The 21,074-nt window shown below is 42.4% G+C and overlaps 1 protein-coding gene and 1 long non-coding RNA gene across 7 annotated transcripts in view; one reads left to right on the forward strand and one right to left on the reverse strand.

Moving 5' to 3' along the window:
- MITF (melanocyte inducing transcription factor) overlaps nt 1-21,074 on the reverse strand; it is a 654,150-nt gene that overhangs the window by 555,290 nt on the left and 77,786 nt on the right. The window lies entirely within an intron of this gene.
- LOC138259174 (uncharacterized) overlaps nt 1-21,074 on the forward strand; it is a 234,490-nt gene that overhangs the window by 88,665 nt on the left and 124,751 nt on the right. The window contains exons 2-3 of one of the 2 annotated variants that reach the window (XR_011198660.1): nt 7,966-8,124; nt 11,415-11,585. This is a non-coding gene — a long non-coding RNA (uncharacterized lncRNA). The remainder of the gene's footprint in view (nt 1-7,965; nt 8,125-11,414; nt 11,586-21,074) is intronic. The other variant, XR_011198661.1, reaches the window with a different exon arrangement.

Here is a 21,074-nt window from a genome sequence, read left to right on the forward strand (position 1 = left end):
TTAAGAGACATTATTTGGTTGCATGGTTCATCCTCTAGAAAGGGGTTAGAAATATTCATGTATTTGTTCTCTCTGGCACAATAATCTCCTCAATTCACAGAAGAGTTATGCATTTCACAATGAATTTACCCAGGAAGTTGACAAAGGTAACAACTCTGGCATGCCTGACTGAAATTGAGTATTTGTATTCAGCTCCATCTTGAGAGAGTGTACACATTAGGAAGCTACTCCCCTTTATCACTGGATCTCCCCCTCTTTTGAGACACTAGGGGAAAAAGCCAAAAATGTTGGGAGCAGTTGAACATTGCTCTCCCAGAGGAAGGACTTTAAAAAAATTATCTTAGACTTCTTTAGGGGCAGTGAAACATTGATGAAGTGAGAGCTATAAGAGTTTGTTGTAGGTCCTTCTAGGTTGGAGTATGGAACCACTGCTCAAGGAGCTCGCAACAAGTCCACCACATCAATCAATTTAAAAAAAGGTTATTTTGTTGAAAAGTGCATAAGACATACAAACGTAATAGGGCGTTAATTCAATACCAAGCTTAAAAAGAAAAATGAACACAATCAAAGCAAGGATTCTTGACCCAGTGGCAATAAGACATTAGAAAATATTGTTGGTCACTCTCTTAATATACATTAGAAACTCAGTCCTTCTTACTCAGACTTAATCAACACCAATGAGGCTACCAAAGTCTGCATCACCAGGCCCCGTACACGCTTCACCTGTCATTGCAAACTAGAAATCAAGCCACAACCCTCTGAATCCGAGGCAAACACGCGCCCATACTCTCCTTGAGAAAGAGACAGACATGCCTTGCCATAGTCTGGTGGGATACGGTGTGCATTCATTTCTATGTAGGTCAGATGTTGAACATACCAAACAAGTGACGTTCTGCCTGCAGGAAATCAGGTCTACCCTGGCAGCACTAAACACTTTTGGGCTTGGATGGAAGCTACGGCTCCAAATAACTAACTGCGTACGTGCTGCTGGTAATGCAGCCTACTTGGTGAGCAGGGGAAGAGGGTCCACATCTTTACCATGGGTCACCTAAGTAGATAGTAGCCTGACTTGTGAGGAAGCCTCAGTGACTTAGAAGGGTGCAGTCCAGAATTTGAGTGCGTTCCATATGGATAACCTCTTCATACAACAAAGAAATGCAAAGATTCTCCCTAAATGAGACACAGATCAAGCTGAGAATACGGATTTTCGACAAGAAATCAAAGTTGTCCTCTGATGATGTCTAGTGGTTCCACCTCTCGCCATCTCTTCAGAGAACTCATTTAAAAAGCACATCGGCCTACATATGGACCTTCTCCAGCGTGGTCTCAAATGCGTCCCCTTTGACCTTGATGGGGCGGTCAAGTAATGATGCCCACAGGTACTTAATGTTCCTTTTTATGTCTGTAGTGTGTAGTGCCTGAAAAGTCGGCAGCCGTCCACTCACTGACTCTGGCTGTCCCGACATCTCAGGGCTCCTCTCACCTCTAGACAGCTTCACCTTCAGAACATACAACACGCTGAGTGACACATCATCCTAACTGACACAATCGTAAGCCTTCTCAAAAAGGCGGCAACACACTAAAACAACTTCGCCTGCCAGTGGCAAGAAGGGGGAAAGGTTGCAAAGTAAGCCTGCGTGACTGTTGCTGAAATCACTTAGAAGGCGTAGATCACCTGTGCAGTCAAGCATCTGCAATAGGGAATTCGAAGGGGACAGTGCTGTCTTCAGCTGCTGTCGTGGTAAATTATGGTGTGTGCGCAAAGCATTTCTGGCACTGTATGACTAAATTAAAGTAAATCTTATCATTACTGAGCACCGAGGTCTTTAAAGTGCCATACAATATGTCACCACAAGGTGGAGGGCAAAGGCAAAGCAAGGTGCATACACTGTTTTCCCAAGCCTTAAACCAGCTAATACACTGGAGCCACTACCAGCTAAAACAACCCTCATATACACCGGTGGCACAGTAAGTCACTGTGGCATCATCTTACTTCAATATCACCCATACAGCAAGCCCCTTGACTTGGCCGGATATTCTTGCAGAAATAATACAGGGGGATTGGGGGTGCATCTCTCGTAGGTTCCTTTTGTATAGTTTTTTCGAAATTTAGCAAAACAAAAAATCAGGCCTTTCGTTCTATATTGTAGTGTAACATGCATCTCTTCAAGCACTTCGCGCTAAAACAGATCACAAAAAACGCAAGAGCTGTGAACAAAGGTTCACGCTCTGTCTGTTTTGCACTGTTCCCGAGTAAGGATTTTTATCTGCATAATTTCACATAAAAAGCATAACACGAAACACTCAAATTACCAAGATTACATTGCTATTTTTTATTTTATTTTGGCTAGTTCTAGAATAAAACTGCTTCTCAAATGGCAAGCAAGTGCTTTTCATATTGACTAAAGCACCTGCTGGTATAACTGCGATACAGCCATAAGGGTAAGCTTGGTGCTGGGATTTCTCAGGAGTGGGCTGTGGCAGCTAGCAAGTTCCTAAAATTAAACCTAAACAATAACGGTGTGCAAAGCGCTCCATTTCAGCTAATCTGGCATTAACAACCTTGCTCTGTCTTGATTCTTCCTCTACTTCTGGTCGAACTGAAGTGTCTTGATCTCGCAAGGCAATGCCTGGATGTTTTCAAGGGTGCTGGGATGTCATTATGCATGTATGCTGCTGGTTTGTGACTGCATGTTAATTACTGGTGCTGTCTCACGTGGCTACACATAGATTATGTGTCCAAATAGTCCCAGGCTTCCCATCTAGCAATCTCCTGGCACTAATTGCAGGTGGGCAAATACATGTCTACCTACAATAAGTTAAAAAATATCCCCTGAAAAGCATGCAGAGGAATGAGATGAGCATATGCCTGTTTGTGGGTTAAGCCTGCTCTGCGTGGCGTGTAACTGGTACTGATGTTCCATGTACGGAAACTTACTGGCACCTGACCTTGGTTCAATGCATGCGACTAACTCTGTGCCCAGGCGGCCTTTGTTTAGCCATGTCTTTTTGCACTGTCTTGCTGATGGGCAAGATCACCATCGAGACCCGAGGTATCTATGATGCCACTAAAAAGCCAGGACATTTCCAGCTGGTGTGCCAGCTTGGAAATTAAACTTTCCAATTTCTTATGATTATATTTGTATTGCATGCTACTACCCATGAGGGTATTCCAGCGCTGCAGCAGGAGCGTGAGGCTAGCCTCGGGAGGGTTTACGTAAGAGCCAGGTCTTCAGCTTCTTGCAGAACTTTAGAAGGGAGGAGGAGGAGGCTCTGATGTGTTGAGGGCGGTTGTTCCAGGCTTGAGAAGCAATGTATGAGAGGTTACTCCTCCTGATCTGCTTTTGTGTGTAAGTGGGGTGCGTGCTAATGAAAGCCTGGCACAGCAGAGGTGTCTGATGGAATACTCACATTTTACGTGGCTGTTCAGGTAGGCTTTGGAATTGTACACAGCTGTTCAGACAGGTCCTCTGTTGTGAAGTGCTTTGTGTATGTGGGTGAGGGCCTTGAAGTGTGCACACTTGTGTATCGGGAGCCAGTGAAACTACCTTGTGTGAGGAGTGATGGGGGCCTGGTGTGAGAAATTGACTAGTCTGGTTGCTGTGTTCTGGACCGTCTGCAGTCTTTTCGTGAGTTGGTTGGCTCATATATCTTGGTAATCCCAAGTTTGACACTTTCAGGGTTACGTATGCCCGAAATGTGGGAAATGACGTTTCAAAGACAGTCTCTATAGGATTCAAAAGTGTTTTCCAGTATCGCTGTAAATGTGGGCACTGCCACAGTTAAGTGCAACAGAGTGCTTATCCCGACACACTCCCTCCAGCATTGCTGAACTTTCCCTGTATTTTATTTAGGAAGTTTTTTCTGGTGTAGAGTGTGGTTATTGTCAGTGATACATCACTGCTTGAAAATCTGGACACAAAAGGACCCCTGAAGGAATTGCTCGTCCATACGTTTTATTACTTTTGGCAAGTGGTACTGCTGATATACAATCACTATTATGCATTAGACAATTAATAAAATATACCGCTGTTATATTTTGAAGAGGCACACTAAATACACAGTTGATATTAGATTGTAATCAGTTATAGATAATTTACAAAACAAAAGTTCAAGAGGGTAACTTGAAAGAGTCACATCAGCTCACCAGATAGACACTCCACATCCACTTGCAATATAGTAGTACTCATAGTCAGCAAGGAATCCACTTAGCAAAATGAACAATCATTGAAATGACTTTTCAGGGCTGGCTAACTAGCATATCCATTTGGTCAATCGAACAATTGTCGTAGTGGATATAATGTTGACGTTTCGGTCTCTGTGGTCAGCATATAGCATACAATACCATCTTCAGGACATAATGCTCATAATCTATCCAGGTTTTCATAATCTATTAACAGATTCAAGAATCAAAACCACTCAATAAACCAAAGTTGTGAACATATGCTGTGGACCAATCACCTCATACCTCATGCTAAAACCCAATACAAGACCATTCGTTTTTTGAATCAATGAAAAATCACAGTCATTCGAGGAAAACAGGACAGGTACGTGCTTAGCACTTATTTAAAAAACAAGACTTGGGAGCTGTGTAGAATGCCTACCAACTATCCTTGATAAGAGCAGACTCAAACAAATCACATCAAACGTGGAGCCTTATAAGACAATTGGTGAAACCTATAAAGACTCTACTGAGGAATAACCACATTTTAAATGGAGACTATGCTCACGCACAAATCAAACAACTAATACTCTCTAAACCACAAAGTAAGAGAAAAAGAAAGTGGGCGAGTAACCACAAATTCCAATCAATAGAAAATAACTCTTATGAGGCCACCAATCTACACACACAGTTCAAAGCACAGACAGATTTCCTCTATAAGAAAAACCCCAACCCTATCATTCTTTGCTTGTTAACTGCCTCCATAATTTCGGATTCCCACTGTCTCTCTCCCAGGATCTTTTCTACATTTCCAGAGCATATTAGAAGCGTATTACATATATGTGACAGAAGACGTTTATCGACTTCTTAAGTAATTAGTTATTCTCCAAATGTTATCAGTACTCTGCAGGCAAGCGGCTTTGTTGAATTGTTGGTTACCCAGAATCAGGGTGAATGGACAGGCAAATAACATAAGACCCCGTCTCTCCACTATGGAGTCGCAAAATGTAACGGTTGCTGTTATGACTAAGAGGGAGTACAATCCCCTAGGCAACGGTCTATGAAGCACGCCGGCTCTAGGCACTTAGCAGAAAAAGCACAGTATAAGGGATGAGTGATCAGTGCAGACCCCATACAAACAGAAGCCCATCTCGTAATCAAATAACGAACGCTGCAAGAGTGGGTTTATTCTCTTCTTTTTTTATTGATGTTTCTTACTTACTTCTCTACAATATCGCTTTCCACTCAGCTATGGTTCTCTTCATCCTTCTATCTTGAGTCTTGCTCTCTCCTTAATCATCCTCTTAGCTTTAGTTATTTGCCCCTTCCCTGCCGACTCTTTCTCATCCCTACCCTCTTGATTGCCTTTTCCTTTCTTCACTGTAAGATCTCTTCCTCCTCCTCTCTCTAATGTAACGCTCTCTCTATTTGTCCTTCGTCTCTCTTCTCAAACCCTCCATCCTTTTTCCTATCTCGCCACCTCTCACAAAGTTTGTTCTCTCTGGTGTCGTACTATGTTTTCCCTCTATCCAAAGTTTTTAACTAACTACTTTCTTCACTCTTCTATAGTTAGGCTTTGCTCTTTTTCCCTTTAGTCTTCTTACTCCTCACTTATCGCCACTCTACCATCCTAACTAGACAAATCGCAAAAAAAAAGTCGCCGTATAAAGATTAAACTGTGTGTCCTCTAGCGTCTTTACCTCCCATCTGCCTCCAGTTTGAGTCCCCGTCTTCTCAACCCTATAGCTGTTACTTGACTCCACATTTCTCCAGCCACCCTCCCTCCTTCACCATCTCTTGCATCCTCCCCCAAGTTTACCTTTCGTGCCGCTCTTGCTCAAGGTCTCCTCTCTTCCTTTTCTCTCTAGTCTGCTTCCTTTATGCTCTTCGCCCAGCATCCCCAACACCTCTTTCTCCTTCCCAAAGTGTACCTTTCTCCAGTCCCTTGCCCTCCTCTCTCGATGCTTTGACTCCATCCTCAGGCTTCCAAATCACAAGGTTGCTCACCAAGTATGTAGTTTTTAAAATAATTTGTGTGTACTGGCACTGGAAGGATGGGGCCATGGTAGAATCATCCTGATGACGCTAGAAGAGAAGTTTATGTTTAAGATAACAAAAAGTAAAAGAACTACTTAGCTGCAAAGGCTGAGCAGACATATGCTGTGCAGTGTCAGTGTGGAAGATAGTGCAGCAGGCAGCCAACAAGAATAAGCATTTTCAATGCAATGGGTCTCGCAATTGCTCAAGTTAGACTTACTGGCGTTGTAAATTCATAACTGGACTTATCTTGCCACATAAATTGGTCAACCCTGCCTCATAATTTGGGCTTTTCCTTCCACATAATTCCAGTGGCTCTGCATGTAACTAAAGTACTTCCATTTACCTTCTTTCTCTATCTGCAGCCCAAAATGAAAAAGTTGCCATTTAGCATCCTAATTTAAATCCGGCATGCTAATTCCAGTAGAATAGCACTTTCACCAACCCACCATCAGAGTTGCTATCTGGCTAACACAATTTCGAAAAAAAGACCATAAAAGAGAAATAAGGGGGACAGAAACAACAACTCGGGGACTTCGAATTTTTAAATAGCAATAGCACCTCAGTTACGTTTTTATGTAAAAAGATCAGAAAACAAGGCTTTTGAAACAAGTAGCTCCCTCCTCCTTTAAAGAGACTGGCACAGGAAGAACAGCAATGTCTGACCTTCAGCACTTGTGCCTGCAGGGGAAAGGAGGCAAGCAAGTACCATGCAAAGGTATTCCAGTGTCTCTTACATCACTCACATCGATATAAAGTTCAAGAGTAGTCAGGCCTGCTGCCTACCATTCCAGATGATGTCCTAGCCTCTGCAGACAGTCTCAACTGAAAGACTTTTGTGGAACCAGGAAACACAAGTTCTAGTCCTGGCCTCCCAACTAGCAAATTGTGTAATCTTGGGTAAATCAGCTTTACTTCCATTATTAAGTCTATTTAATAATCCAGTTTGGATACTAATTCTGATCTTGGAAGACAAAACATGTCACATCCATGTTCTGCATTTGCAGAAGGGCATGATTACCTGAGAGCCAAATGTACATGCTTGGAAGGAGAGAAGCTTATACATTCCCTTCAGTAGAAAACATAATTTCACATGTGTTCATGCTTTTTTCTGATGACTGCTTTTCCATACCTTCTCTCTCTTTAACAGGTGGTGCTCAGGGCTGGTACAAATTGTTTTTTCAGCTCTACGTAAACTAACATCTTGATGCCTAATTCACTGCACCCACCACAGCCCATGTAGGAGCCAAACTTTGCTGCTTTTAATGGTAACCTCAGGCCCTCTACACATGGTGTCTGTGTGGTTCAGTACAAAGCAACTAGAAAATCCTTTGTGGCTAATGTGCTTGGTGAAAGGACTTGGAACAGCATTTACAAGCAAGTGTAGGCTGTACCAAGGAATAAAATACAGACATTCAACATCCATAACACATAAACCCTTCCTTCTATGTACATGTGGTGCCGTGGCTAGTTGTGACTCACACCAGTGGTATGTTTCATCCTTAGTTTGAAAGTAGCAGCCTTCACTTTGCCATGCCACCTGAACAGTTCTGCTGCTATTCAAGTGGCTCGACTGTGGAAAGTTCTGATGAAAGTTCAATTCAGATGCATAAAAACTGTGTTTCGGGGGAAAACGGGGGAAACTTAAAGTACCTCCATCCCCATATGGGTACCTTATGGCTAGGTAGCATAAGGAGAAAAGCGCAAATGGTCAATGGTGTTTTGCGATGTGCAATGTCATGATTTTTTTTTTCTTTTGTCTTTAGGTTTATGGTGTCTGTTAACAATATGCTGGTAACCGTTGCCAGGAGTTTGAGCCAGTTGTGGCACGGGTGGAAAGAGGAAGGAGTTTAATGGGAAGACTCAGCCATGAGACATTGGCCTGGTCTCTAGATATAAACACCAGCAGAGACAACTACATTAAGGTAGTATACAGGGCAGGATGGGTGCCAGAGGTAAGGGTTTAGCGGAAACCTGCCTTAGGGTTTAAATATCATTTAGATTAAGGATGCACGTCTGAGGACTTCATTGTCATTTATTTAAATGTCTGCTAAGCTGCTATTAGCCCATAAATTCAGCCTTTCGTCCACACGTCTGGTGGCTATGTTTCCAGAAGGTGCATTATTCCCCTCCACGTAGTTCATTCGGTCAGCATTTGACACAACCAAGAGGAAGATTACAAGACAAATATTCAGAATTAAATTAGTCCACTGATTAGCATTAAAGTGGTCGATATTTTCCAACAGGAAACAAAATGGCAGTTGAAAACTATACATCTTTTCCCTTCCTTGGCAGCTTCTCAGTTGTCATATGTTTTTTTTTTGGCAAGTTAGAGCACCTTTTCACATATTTTATATGATGTACGCAGCATCATGTTTTGTTTCGGATTCCAGTAGGTGGCAGTATTTGAGAGCACCCTTTTCCTCTCCTTCTCACGTGTGTAAAAAATGTACCAGAACCAGTGCTTTAAATGGAAAAATAGAAGTGCAGGTACTCTGTGATAGAGTACCTGCTTGTTTCCGAGAAGTGCCGGTACTCTCTAATTAAAAGCATTATGTTTATCTTGAGATATGCCGGTACTCTCCCTCTCAAAATAAAAAAGTGCCGGTACTCAGTACCGGAGAGTACCGGCCCATTTAAAGCACTGATATTGTCCAGAACGGCAAAGTAGCACTCGAGTTCATAAGTGCACTTTAACACAATCAACGTAAAGGAAAACATGTGACATCAATGAAGCCACACTTAACATGCCCTGAGCTGCACTGGCTGAAATGTTTCAATTGTGCCCGAGACAGCAAAAAGTCATGCCAGCAGCCCAGTTTTACTAACCAAACATGTGACAAAAGGGTGAGGCCGAACATTGGACGGAAAAGCAGCAGAGACTGCCCTTTTACATACTAGAGTGCCAGACAAGTCACTGTGTCACATGAGTCTGCTCAAGGGTATGGTTACGGTAGTTCTGCAAAAAATAAAATAGAATAGGGTTATTATCTGCAAAAATAAAATCATGCCGGAAGAATGCAGTAAACAATTCAGCAACTAGTTGGAATACTATACCACACCCTGCAAATGAACAATCTTCGAAACCGATTCCACTGCATAACAAGCAACAAACGGGGAAAGGGAATGCTAGGGGGAGTTAGGTGGTGGGAGTGACAGTCAAGCCAGGAAGTCGTATGCGATACAGGAACAAAACAAGTTCGCACTTTATGAAACGTCAAAGTGGAATGACCGCCACGTAGCGCGGAGAAACAAAATAAACCAGTGACTTACCTGGTAGCCATGCAAAGCGCTCCAATACCAGCGATCAAGTTCAAGCAGTATGAAACTTGTAAGCGTCATGTCCGCCATCAGCATGAGCGAGAAGGAGAGAGATCAAATAAAAAAGTAGTTCGCCCACAATAAAACATATGGGCAATTGTATGCCCAGGAACGAATGAAAGTGATGGGTGTGAGGTGGACCTAACTAAAGCCCACAGATAGATAACAACACGTCGGAGAGCAGCGTTTGCACACTGCTACGCTGGACCTAAAAACCTCTCTTGGAGCTTAACAACAACTGACTTAAAGTTATTTATGGCTCATAATTGGTCACGATTTATGTGTTTTGTTTCTGGGGTTGGTTGTTAAGGTTACGTTTTTAGGGTCAAGCCTGCGTTGCATGCGCTCGCGCATGCGTATCGCAGCGAGACGCTTTTGTATTTAGAAAAGGGCTCGGAGCCCTGTCAACTTCACGTCAGTGTTTTTTATTGGTTCGTGGGCTTGCCTAATAAAATCTGCTTGCTTTCATTAGTCGAAGGCACGTATACATCATGCCTTTTCCGGTGGCTAGCCCTCCTCGAGCGCAGCGACCAAGTACAGAAAACATGCGAGGCTCGCTGTTTTCCATCGGGCTCGTGGACTTCTTTTTCTCTAATTTATGAGCGCGATCTCGCTTGGCAGAAGTCGGGTTGTGTACACAAATGCACTTTTGCCCGATAGGTGAAAAGTCGGGTTAGGAGTTTACAACGCGATCAGCTCTAACATGAGCAAACGTGAGACCCGTTGCATTGTAAATGCTTGTTCTTTATTGGGTGGGAAGAGATAGAGGGTTGCACATCTTTACTGGTGTTGTGTGTGAATAAAGGCAATCCTGGCTCTTTATATGGACTTCTAAATGATTACATTGTTGGACACTGCAAAGGCTTGTGCATAGTTTATTCTGTTGCTCTCTACGTGCGATACTTCACTGATTGCCTTTAATTTTAGGAAATACTGTGTGATCACTATGCTTCAAGTAAAGAAAGAAAACATTATCTATAGTTTGTGCTTAAAATGTGTTAAATGCGTGATATTTTCCCTCTTCTCGCTGATATGCAGAAAAGTGCATTAAAATGTGTTAGTCTTACAGGTGATACGTGACACTTGGCAAAGATGCATCATCTATATTGCTCTAATCTGAATCATCCATCATGAATTCACAATTCCATCCTGTTTGTTGTTTTACATATGTGTCTGGGCCGCTTTGCTTGTCTTGTAGGCTGATTTCTCTTCTTCTTGTCCCTCAAGTATTGCCTTCTGCTTCTGGGCCATAGCTGCTGCGTTCCATTTGTTCTTGCTTCATATACCTGTCACCTTTTTCTATCTGTTATTTCTAAGAGTTCTCAGCGTATTTCTGGGGAATGGGTGGTTTGCTATGAATGTTGGTTGTCTGATATGTTCGGCGGTAACTTTGCCTCTGAGAGTGATATTGGCTGATGTATTTTATTTGATCATTTCCTAGGAAGTTGATTAGATATTGGTGGCCCCATTTACACTGGATTCCTTTGCCTCTTAAAAAGTTTATCACAAAGGGAAAAGCATGCTGTTTCTGCAGCGTAACGCCAGAAACGTTTGTTGCATTTAAACGTAACTGAGCCATTTATTCTGGCTGCTCCATTATTCCTTCTTTTTGTAGACAATAATGTGAAAATGGTGTACATAGGTAAATTATAAATTCTGGAGATACACCTCCTCAGGGGTTCAGCCTCCAGTGTAATATATTCTGTCCAGCCTTATGTTCTCTCCTTTGTCCCTTGAGAGTATATGTTGAAGAGACCCTTGACTGTCTCTCCCTTCTGGTTCTGGAGGCACTTCTAAATTCCAATGTTATTGGGTCTCAATTGATATCTGAGGTTTTCTACGTGCTCCTGAAGTTCATTGTTTTAATATTTCATCATTGCAATCTCTCCCTTAGGGTTTCTAGCTACTCCCTTCAAGCATTCCCTGCGCCCTCTAGAACTGAATCCAAATTACCCAAGTTCTTCGTTGATGTCTTGCATAATTGTCCTGATTTTTTGCCAAGTCTTTCTTCACCATGGCTATGTCTTGCAGGAGGCTTTTAAGCAGTTCCTCAACAAAGGATCGGGTAAGCGATACTTCATTTCTTTCTCTTTTGGAAGGGGCGGCATTTGATGTGCTGCCCAAATATTGTGCCTCTTGCTGTGAAGAGCTACTATTCAGCTACTATTATTTTGCTTGCATATCTTTATGGAGGTGTCTTTTTTGTTCTTTTCTGTTGCCATTACTGTTATGAAATGCTTTGGGGATGATCACAGTTGTGGAAATCTACTAATCTGCTGTGCTTATTTTGTTAGCAGATTTTTTTTATGGTGATCTCTTGTTCACGTTTCCTGTGGACATTAGTGTTATACATACTTTAAGGATGGTTATAGTGGTTAATGGGGCCAATTTCCACATTTGGTTTCTTCTGCTGCATGGACGAGCTGACAGCCAAGTAAGTACCTATGCTTCTGGAGGCTGCCTATTAGCCTACAGTTTCTGTGTCTGTAAATGATCTTTATATTCGAAGTCACTGTTTATTCCTACTCTCATGACGGGGTTCCTGTCTGAATATCAGATCCCTAGCTCGTTCTGTAGGCCTCAAGTCCCCACAGTTCAGAGTACTGGTTCTTGAACTTGGCTATCAGACTTAAAATAAGTAATTGCCACTTATTGTCAATGCTGCTCATTATAGCGCAGCGCAGGTGAGCATGTGACAAATGTGTCCGATCGTCGGCGGCAGGCAAGACACACTCTGATTCGTTCAGTGGGCACAACATCGCATGTCTGTGATTTCTTTGACTTAGCGAGGAGTGACGCATCGACTACAGTTTTTAGGAACAGTCGGCAGGACTGCACACTCGTTTAGAGAAGGTGCGGGTCCAGCATTGCATTTATTTTGAAGGGCAGAGGGCTAATGCTATAGCATCGTCCTAATCTCCCATATATAAGAGATCTGGAGTTAGCTAAAACCATTTGATTGCACTAAAATTATATGTATAATATCCTAACAAATAGGCGCTTTAAGCCAGGCCTCTTCATTCATAGGTCTGTTATTGTGTCATTCACATTTTTTTCTACCAACTACAGCATACAGAGTGGAGCAATTGGCCAGCCCACTCTACCCACTGGGTAACTTCACCGTGCGGGACAGCATTCTTCCATTTCACAAGGAGCACATCCCTACGCAAATTAGTTCCCTTATGTGCCAAGGACTACGATGGCAATGTGAGTGTTTGTGAGACACAAAAATATATGTTGTGCTTTTAGTTATTTTTAAATTACGGAGAGCACGGTATCTTCTCCAACAATAAAGTTTAGCAAAAATCACAACCAAATAAAAAAACCTAAACACTGATAAACCCAAAGGCTGACAGCCAACGCCAAACCTATCAGCTTTGCAAATGCTTGGGTTATTTTTGGCAAAACTGTGTAATATTACACATTCTTGAAGCAGGAGGAGATTAAGCAATTTGCCCAGAATCGCAAAACATTCAGCCGGGGTTCAAACCTGGATTCCATGTTCCAAGGCCAAAAGCTCTATCTACTAGGTCACATCCCCTCCCTCTTAGGCTGCCGTTTTTACTAACAGACTAAGGGATTTTTTTTTTTTTTTTAAACACACACTAAGAGAAATTAAAATAACAGAAATGTAAAAGGTCTCAGCTTTTCAGCTTTTTTGCATATAGTAATAGACACGGACTTTTATTTTTGTAATTTCATTTTTTCTGAACGTCCCGAAGAGCCACACTTGATTTTCTATTAAACATTATCTCGAGTGTTTTACTCCGAATTACGAAATCCATTTACAACCTTTTGTTCCAAGACAACAAACTGTCATTACAGTGGTTTTAAATCTCAGCCTTTGCAAAGGCAACAAGTTCGACCTTGTTCCTCAAGTCTTAGATAAAAATCACTCGAATCGCCCAGATGGTTCTCATTCCGTGGAAAGCACAACTTCAGCGGTTTGCACAATATGCTGCTTTCTAAATACACACAATAATAGGAGGAAATACTCGGGTGGGAAGTGCAACTGCTGAGTCCATTGTATTTATGTTTTAAATGGACCGCAGATCATCTTCAGTGGAGAAGAGAGGCAATCATGTGGTGCACGTTTCATTAAAAGCAGTTAATATTTGTGGCTACGAGGACGTACCAGGGAACACCAACAACACTTTGGTTTTCTTGCAGGACACCGCTCATAATTACTGCCAAACCAAATCAATATTTACCGTTCCCAGGCGAAGTTATATTATATTCTAGCCAGTGTATTTTTGATATATATATTTTTTTTACTTTTTTTGCTGTGCAAATGTTCTACTTAGTTGCTTTTGTTTGCTTTGTTCTGGGAGGCTAAAGCTTGATACAGCCCTTAGAACGATAGTAAAATACAGGGAGGTATAGGATCCACCACAAGAAAAACAATTTTACATGTATATTGCCCTGTTAGAAATGGGGTCTCTAGTTGGCAGAGGTATACACCCTTCTCCAATTAGGGACCACAAGCCTAGTCAGGGTAAGTCACAACACAATCCAAATTGTCCTGTGCTCACTCTCTGGTAGCATGGCACTGAGCAGTCAGGCTTAGTTTACACCACAGAAATACACCACACAGGTTTAGAAAAATAGTTATTATTTATCTGAATAAGATCAAAATGACAAAGATCCAATACGCACAAGCTGAATTATCACTTTTAAAAGGTTTAAAAGAATCTCAATCCTTAGAAATCAATGATTGTTTCTTTGTTACACAGAGTATATGGGATGCATCAAAAATAATGCACGGGGATCGCTGAAGAGGAGATGCTTGCAAAAATAAGGTGTTGCGTTGGATTTTCTGGCTAGACACAGATGCTGCGTTGTTTCTTTCCACACTGCAAGAAGTTGCATCGTTTTTCAGGCGCGCAGTCTTGGGTCCTCACTGTGATGCAGGGATATTCTGACACCCAGGGACGATGCACTGAAAATCCTTGACGCGCTAGTAGAAGGAGTAGGCGCTGTGTCAATCAGGTTGCAGATGCGTCAGATTTTTCCATCGCAAGGCAGGCGCTGCTTTGAATTCTCCGTTGGGAAGTTGGTGCTGCGTTGATCCAGTTGGCAGAGTGTCGATTTCCCAGTCGCAATGCAGGATTTGCGCCGAATTTCAACACACAAGGAGTTTCTTTGAAGAGGTGAAGTCTTTGTTGGCTCTTAGACTTCAGAAACAGGAGGCACACTCAATCCAAGCCCTTGGAGATCACTTCAGGGGAAAGGCAAAGTCCATCAAGCACAATCAGAGTGCAAAAAGCAGGGCAGCAGGCCTCCTCAGCAAAGCTGTCCAGATGAGTCCTTTGGGCAGCCAGGAAGTTCCTCTGGCAGAGTGCAGGTCCAGAAGTGTCTGATTTGGCGGGGTCAGAGACCCAGTTTATATACCCTAAAATGCCAGTGAACAAGCTCCCCTTTGAGGCCAGTTATGTCTGCCAGGATCCCTGTGGGGGGTTATCAGTCCTTTGTGTGAGGGAAAGCCACTGGCCTTTGAAATGTAAGTGTGAACCCCCTCCACCCTTTCTGACAAGGAAGACCCATTCAGTATGCAGATGAATGCAGATGTGACTGAGTGTCCTGTGTTTGTGGTTGTCTGGGTGGAATGCACAAGGGGAGCTGTCAACCAGTACAGATGAGACGTGGATTGGAGACAGGCTGTAAGACACAGATGGTAGTAAGTGCAGAGAAATGCACGCTTTCTAAAAGTGGAATTTCTAAAATAGTAATATTAAACCCAACTTCACCAGTAAGCAGGATTTTCTATTACCATTCTGGCAATACCAAACAAGACATGGCTGCTCTTTTCAGATCAGAATATACCACTTAAGAGTATATAATGGCAGTTCTAATGTTGGCCTATGAGAGAAGCAGGCCCCACAGTAGTGGAAAACAAATTTATGAGTTTTTCACTATCAGGACATGTAAAACATATAAGTACATGCCCCTCCTTTTACCTACGTAGCACCCTGCCCTATGGGTTAACTAGGGCCCACCTTAGGGGTGACTTTTATGTAGAGAAAGGGTGTTTTAAAGCTTGGCAATTAGTTTTAAATACCAAAAGGAGGGGACAGGGAGATTGACTGGTCTAGTGTACACTCTCCCTAATCGTAGTATTGAAAAAATCTGGTACACTGTTCCAAATAGAAAAACAAAAACACAGGTCTCTCAGGTACTTCTGAATTTAGAAGCAAGAGCCCTCACACATCTGCAAGATGTCATGCTTCATCATTGGGCTTGCTCCACGTCAGACCGGCACTGCAATGTCTGGCAGGCCCTTCAATAGGGGCTCTTTGCTGGAGATCTTTTATAATTGTCTGTACAAAAGAATGGAAAGGAATGAATTTAAACCTTTAAGCTACAGAAAAAAGAGAAACAGCTGGAGAGAGAAATACATAAAATGGTCTGATTGTCATAGAACTAATGTGAGTAACTCCTATTCTTTTCTGTTATTGTACATGTTCAGTATAGAATGGACACAGTGTACCTTTACACTATAAGCTTTGGAGAAGGTTATTGTGTCTAGTCCAGATGAAGCGCCAAGTGATCCGTTTGGACTTTTCAAGGCGCGAAACATGTTGACTTTTTGTAGCAGTTAAAGTCAGTTTGCTTTTTCTTCTCGTTTCGTAGAGTGTGGGATCATTATTCCCCTTTCACTCTGCATTGTTTTTTTTAATCTTGACCAGCTCCTTTCTCGCTTAATAAATTTAGTTTTTCAAGCAGGTGACCGAGCCAATTTTACGAATTTCTCTCTCCAACTGTTTCTCTTTTTTCTGTAACCTATAGGTTTAAATTAATTCCTTTCCATTCTTTGGTACAGACAATTATAAAATATCTCCGGCAAAGAGCCCCTCTTGAGGGGCCGGTCAGACGTTGTAGTGCCGGTCTGACGTGGAGCAAGCCCAGTGATGAAGCATGACATCTTGCAGATGTGTGAGGGCTCTTGATTCTAAATTCAGAAGTACCTGAGAGACATGTGTTTCCGTTTTTCTATTTGGAACAGTATACCTGATTTTTTCAATAAGTAGTTTTAAATGCCAGGTTGAGGTGTCAGTGAAACTGCACACACAGGATTGCAATGGCAGGTCTGAGACATGGTTAAGTGGCTACTTATGAGAGTGGTATAATCAGTGCTACAGGCTCACTAGTAGCATTTAATTTAAAGGCCTGTGGCACATGTAGTTCATTTTATTAGGGACTTACAGGTAAATTAAATATGCCAACTGGGTAAGAACCAATGTACCATGTTTAGGGGAGGGAGCATATGCATTTCAGAACTGGACAGCTGTGGTAAAGTGTGCAGAGTACTAAAACCAGCAAAAACAGGGTCAGAAAAAATGAAGTCCCGCAAAACATTGGGGGATGACCACCCTACGGCTGTCAGGTCTAATATGCTCCAATAATATGTACCCATGCAAATCCATTCACTTTAACCACTGATAGTAAATACTTAGTGACAACTTCAAAGGTCCAGTCTGTGATACCTGTAATAAAAACTAGCGAGTACATTTTTTCAGGTGAAAAAGAAAACACTATGACATAAGTTTAGTGGGCAACAATCTTGGAGCCAAAAATCGTAGGTTTCCGTGCTTGTCATTAATATAGAGTTACAGTCCACGGTCAAGAGCTTTCCTGATTGTTAAAGGCACTGAAACCAGTGAGGGTCTATAATGAGGGAAGGGACCTTAAACAAATAGTGTAGCCTGAGGCAGAAGAGCTACAAGGCTTTTAGAACGTTCAATATATCAAGGGAAGAATGTTCTAAATTAAAAAGGAGGCAAACAAATTGGAATGTTAACCCCTTCTGTGCCGGAGACGTAATGGTTACGTCCACCAGCACAGTGCTCCAGTGCTGAGGACGTAACCATTACGTCCTGGCATAATGAGCTCGGAGGGAGCCCCCAAGGCAGGGATGGAAGGGGAAGCACTTCCCCTTCCACCCTGACCCCCATGACGTCTGATAACGTCAGTACGCGACTGCGCGCTGACCTCGTCAGAGGCCACCTCCCAACGCAATCAGAAGAGAAATGCAAAGTATTTCTCTTCCAATCATGTGATGGGGGCCTGAGAGGCTTCAAAGGGAAGGAAAGGAATTTCCTTCCCTTTGAAGTCTCTCAGAACATTTCAGAAGCGAGATCGTGAAGCGATCTGGCTGCTGAAATGCCCACTAGACACCAGGGAGAAGACCGGCCTATTGTTAATAGGCAGATCTGCCCCCAGGGGGGCAGAAACCTCTAGGCGCCAGGGATAATTTTTTGGTTTTTTTTTATTCGCCAATTGTTTTAGAGGTGGGGCGCAACCCCTTAGGCAAGGGTCACTCCCCTAGGGGGCAAATTATATTTAGGCCATTTAGGCTGGATCAGCCTATTTTCATGAGGCAAATCTGCCCCCAAGGGAGGGCAGAAACCACTAGACATCAGGGAGTTTTTTTTTTTTTATAAGGCGAATTTCACGCAAGGGTTGCTTCCCGGGGGAGGGAGGAGGGGGCAAATTTATTTTAGGCTATTTTTATTAGGCCGATCTGCCCCTGAGGGGGGCAGAAACCTCTAGGCACCAGGGATTTATTTTTTGTGCAAGGGGAGCAACCCCTTAGGCAAGGGTCACTCCCTTGTGGGGCGGGGGGCAAATTTATCTTAGGCCATTATTGCTCCCCTTGGAGGCAGATAGGCCTATTTCTATTAGGACGATGTGTCCCCGGGGAGGAAGAAACCACTTAGGCACCAGGGATTGGTGTGTGTGTTTTGTTTGGGGGGCAGCCGCTTGGGCAAGGGTCGCTCCCCATGGGGGCACATTACTGTTGAGCATATCTGCCTATCTTTAGGCAGAAAGCCCACCAGAGACCAGGGAAGATTGGGGCAATTACCCCCGATCCACACCAAAAATGCAGGTGCGCCCCGCAAAAACAGTTAGTTTTGTATTTGATAATTTTGATGTGTCAACATAGTGTTTTGGGGCATTTCCTGTCACGGGCACTAGGCCTACCCACACAAGTGAGGTACCATTTTTATTGAGAGAATTGGGGTAACGCTGGGTGGAAGGACATTTGTGGCTCCTCTCAGATTCCAGAACTTTCTGTCACCGAAATGTGAGGAAAAAGTGTTTCTTGCCCACATTTTGAAGTTTGTAAAGGATCCTGGGTAACAGAACCTGGTGAAAGCCCCACAAGTCTCCCCATCTTGGATTCTCCTAGGTGTCTAGTTTAAAAAAAATGCACATGTTTGCTAGGTGTCCTAGGTGCCGGCTGAGCTAGAGGCCAAAATCCACAACTAGGCACTTAGCAAAAAACATGTCAGATTTCAATGTAAAAATGTGGTGTGTCCATGTTGTGTTTCCTGTCGCAAGCATTAGGCCTACCCACGCAAGAGAGAGACCATTTTGTTCGGGAGACTTGGGGGAACACAGAATAGCAAAACAAGTGTTATTGCCCCTTGTCTTTCTCTACATATTTTCCTTCCAAATGCAAGACAGTGTGTAAAAACGACATCTATTTGAGAAATGCCCCGCAATTTACATGCTAATATGGGCACCCTGGAATTCAGAGATGTGCAAATAACCACTGCTTCTCAACACCTTATCTTGTGCCCATTTTGGAAATATACAGGTTTTCATGATACCTATTTTTCACTTTTTATATTTCAGCAAATTAATTTCTGTATACCTGTTATACAATGAAATCAAATTGCAAGGTGCAGCTCATTTATTGGCTCTGGGTACCTAGGGTTCTTGATGAACCTTCAAACCCTATATCTCCCGGCAACCAGAAGAGTCCAGCAGACGTAACGGCATATTGCTTTCAAAATCTGACATCGCAGGAAAAAGTTACAGAGTAAAACGTGGAGAAACATGGCTGGTTTTTTCACCTCAATTTCAATATTCTTTTATTTCAGCTGGTATTTTCTGTAGGAAACACTTGTAGGATCTACACAAATCACCCCTTGCTGATTTTTTAATTTTGTCTACTTTTCAGAAATGTTTAGCTTTCTGGTATCCAGCATTAGTTTCACACCCATTTCTGTCACTAACTGGAAGGAGGCTGAAAACACAAAAATAGTAAAAATGGGATATGTAGCAGTAAAATGCCAAAATTGTGTTGAAAATGGGGTTTTCTAATTCAAGTCTGCCTGTTCCTGAAAGCTGGGAAGATGGTGATTTTAGCACTACAAACCCTTTGTTGATGCCATTTTCAGGGGAAAAACCACAAGCCTTCTTCTGCAGTCCTTTTTTCCCATTTTATTTTTTTAAAACAAACTTTTCGCTGTATTTTGGCTATTTTCTTGGTCTCCTTCAGGGGAACCCACAAAGTCTAGGTACCTCTAGAATCCCTAGGATGTTGGAAAAAAAGAACGCAAATTTGGCATGGGTAGCTTATGTGGAGAAAAAGTTAGGAGGGCCTAAACGCGAACTGCCCCAAATAGCCAAAAAAAGGCTCAGCACCGGAGGGGAAAGGGCCTGGCAGCAAAGGGGTTAAAGCAGAATGGTTACACCAGTCATAATTAGCCCTGTGCCACTCTACTGGCTTCAGTGAGCTATCAACATTCCAATGTTTTAATGTTTTAAAAAAAATCTTTGACATCAATTTTCAGCAATTCTGAGTTATATCTGAATGTTCTTGTTTCTCCCATTTATAAAATGGTGGTCCGTCAATTATGTTCCAGCCTGAAGCCTTACCTACTATTTCTCACTAACCCTAACTTTTTGTCCTTCACTCACGCTTCCACTGTCACCATTAATCTATACCTGCCAATGTTCCTGAACCTTAGCCTACCCTTAACATATCCATAACTGTGAACCTACCTATATATTTAACGTTGAATTAATCACCGGACTATAAATGTAAACCTTATTTCATCTTAAAATTCACCATATCCCCAGATCTAATTCCATATCTAGTCTATACCTTAAAGTAACCCTAAATCTAAAAATAATAATAGTAACTAAACCTTAGCTCACTATTAGTGCTCACCGCCCCCTGTATCACACCCAAACAGTACCATTCTCCAACAGTTTTCAATCCCACCTCATTGGAATCCTGATTTTTGTTTTAACCTAAGGCTTCCCACTATTGAGTATTTTCATCTGAACAAATTATGTCACCTTTAAAATAAGCCATTTCTTCCTTTTTTGCCGCTATCTTCATCTAGTGGCACTGTCTTTTGAGCACAGTTTTATTATCACAAAAGCTTTATGAGCTGGTGTATATTCAAGCTCTAAAACAGAGAAATAAAGTAATTTACTTGTAAATGGAAAGTCTAGATTGGACGATCTGGGATCTCACCTGTTCAAAAGATCTCTTATTACAGGAACTATCTGTTTGCCAGGCTCCAGGAAGCCATATCACTCTACAGTCAAGTTCACAGGGAAAAATGTTTTCACTACCGTAAAATCTAAGGTTTTGCAGAAGAACCGAAAATGGAGCAATAATGAGGTGACAGAAAGCAACAACAAATAAAAGAAACAACCTAAGTGTGGGGTATATTAAAAAAGGAGGTTAGAGCATACTATTGACTGGGCACCACAAATGCATGCACTCAAGTGGGCAAGTAGAGGTGTAACT

This window comes from Pleurodeles waltl, chromosome 9 (assembly GCF_031143425.1).
Source record: "Pleurodeles waltl isolate 20211129_DDA chromosome 9, aPleWal1.hap1.20221129, whole genome shotgun sequence".
NCBI classification, from domain to species: domain Eukaryota; kingdom Metazoa; phylum Chordata; class Amphibia; order Caudata; family Salamandridae; genus Pleurodeles; species Pleurodeles waltl.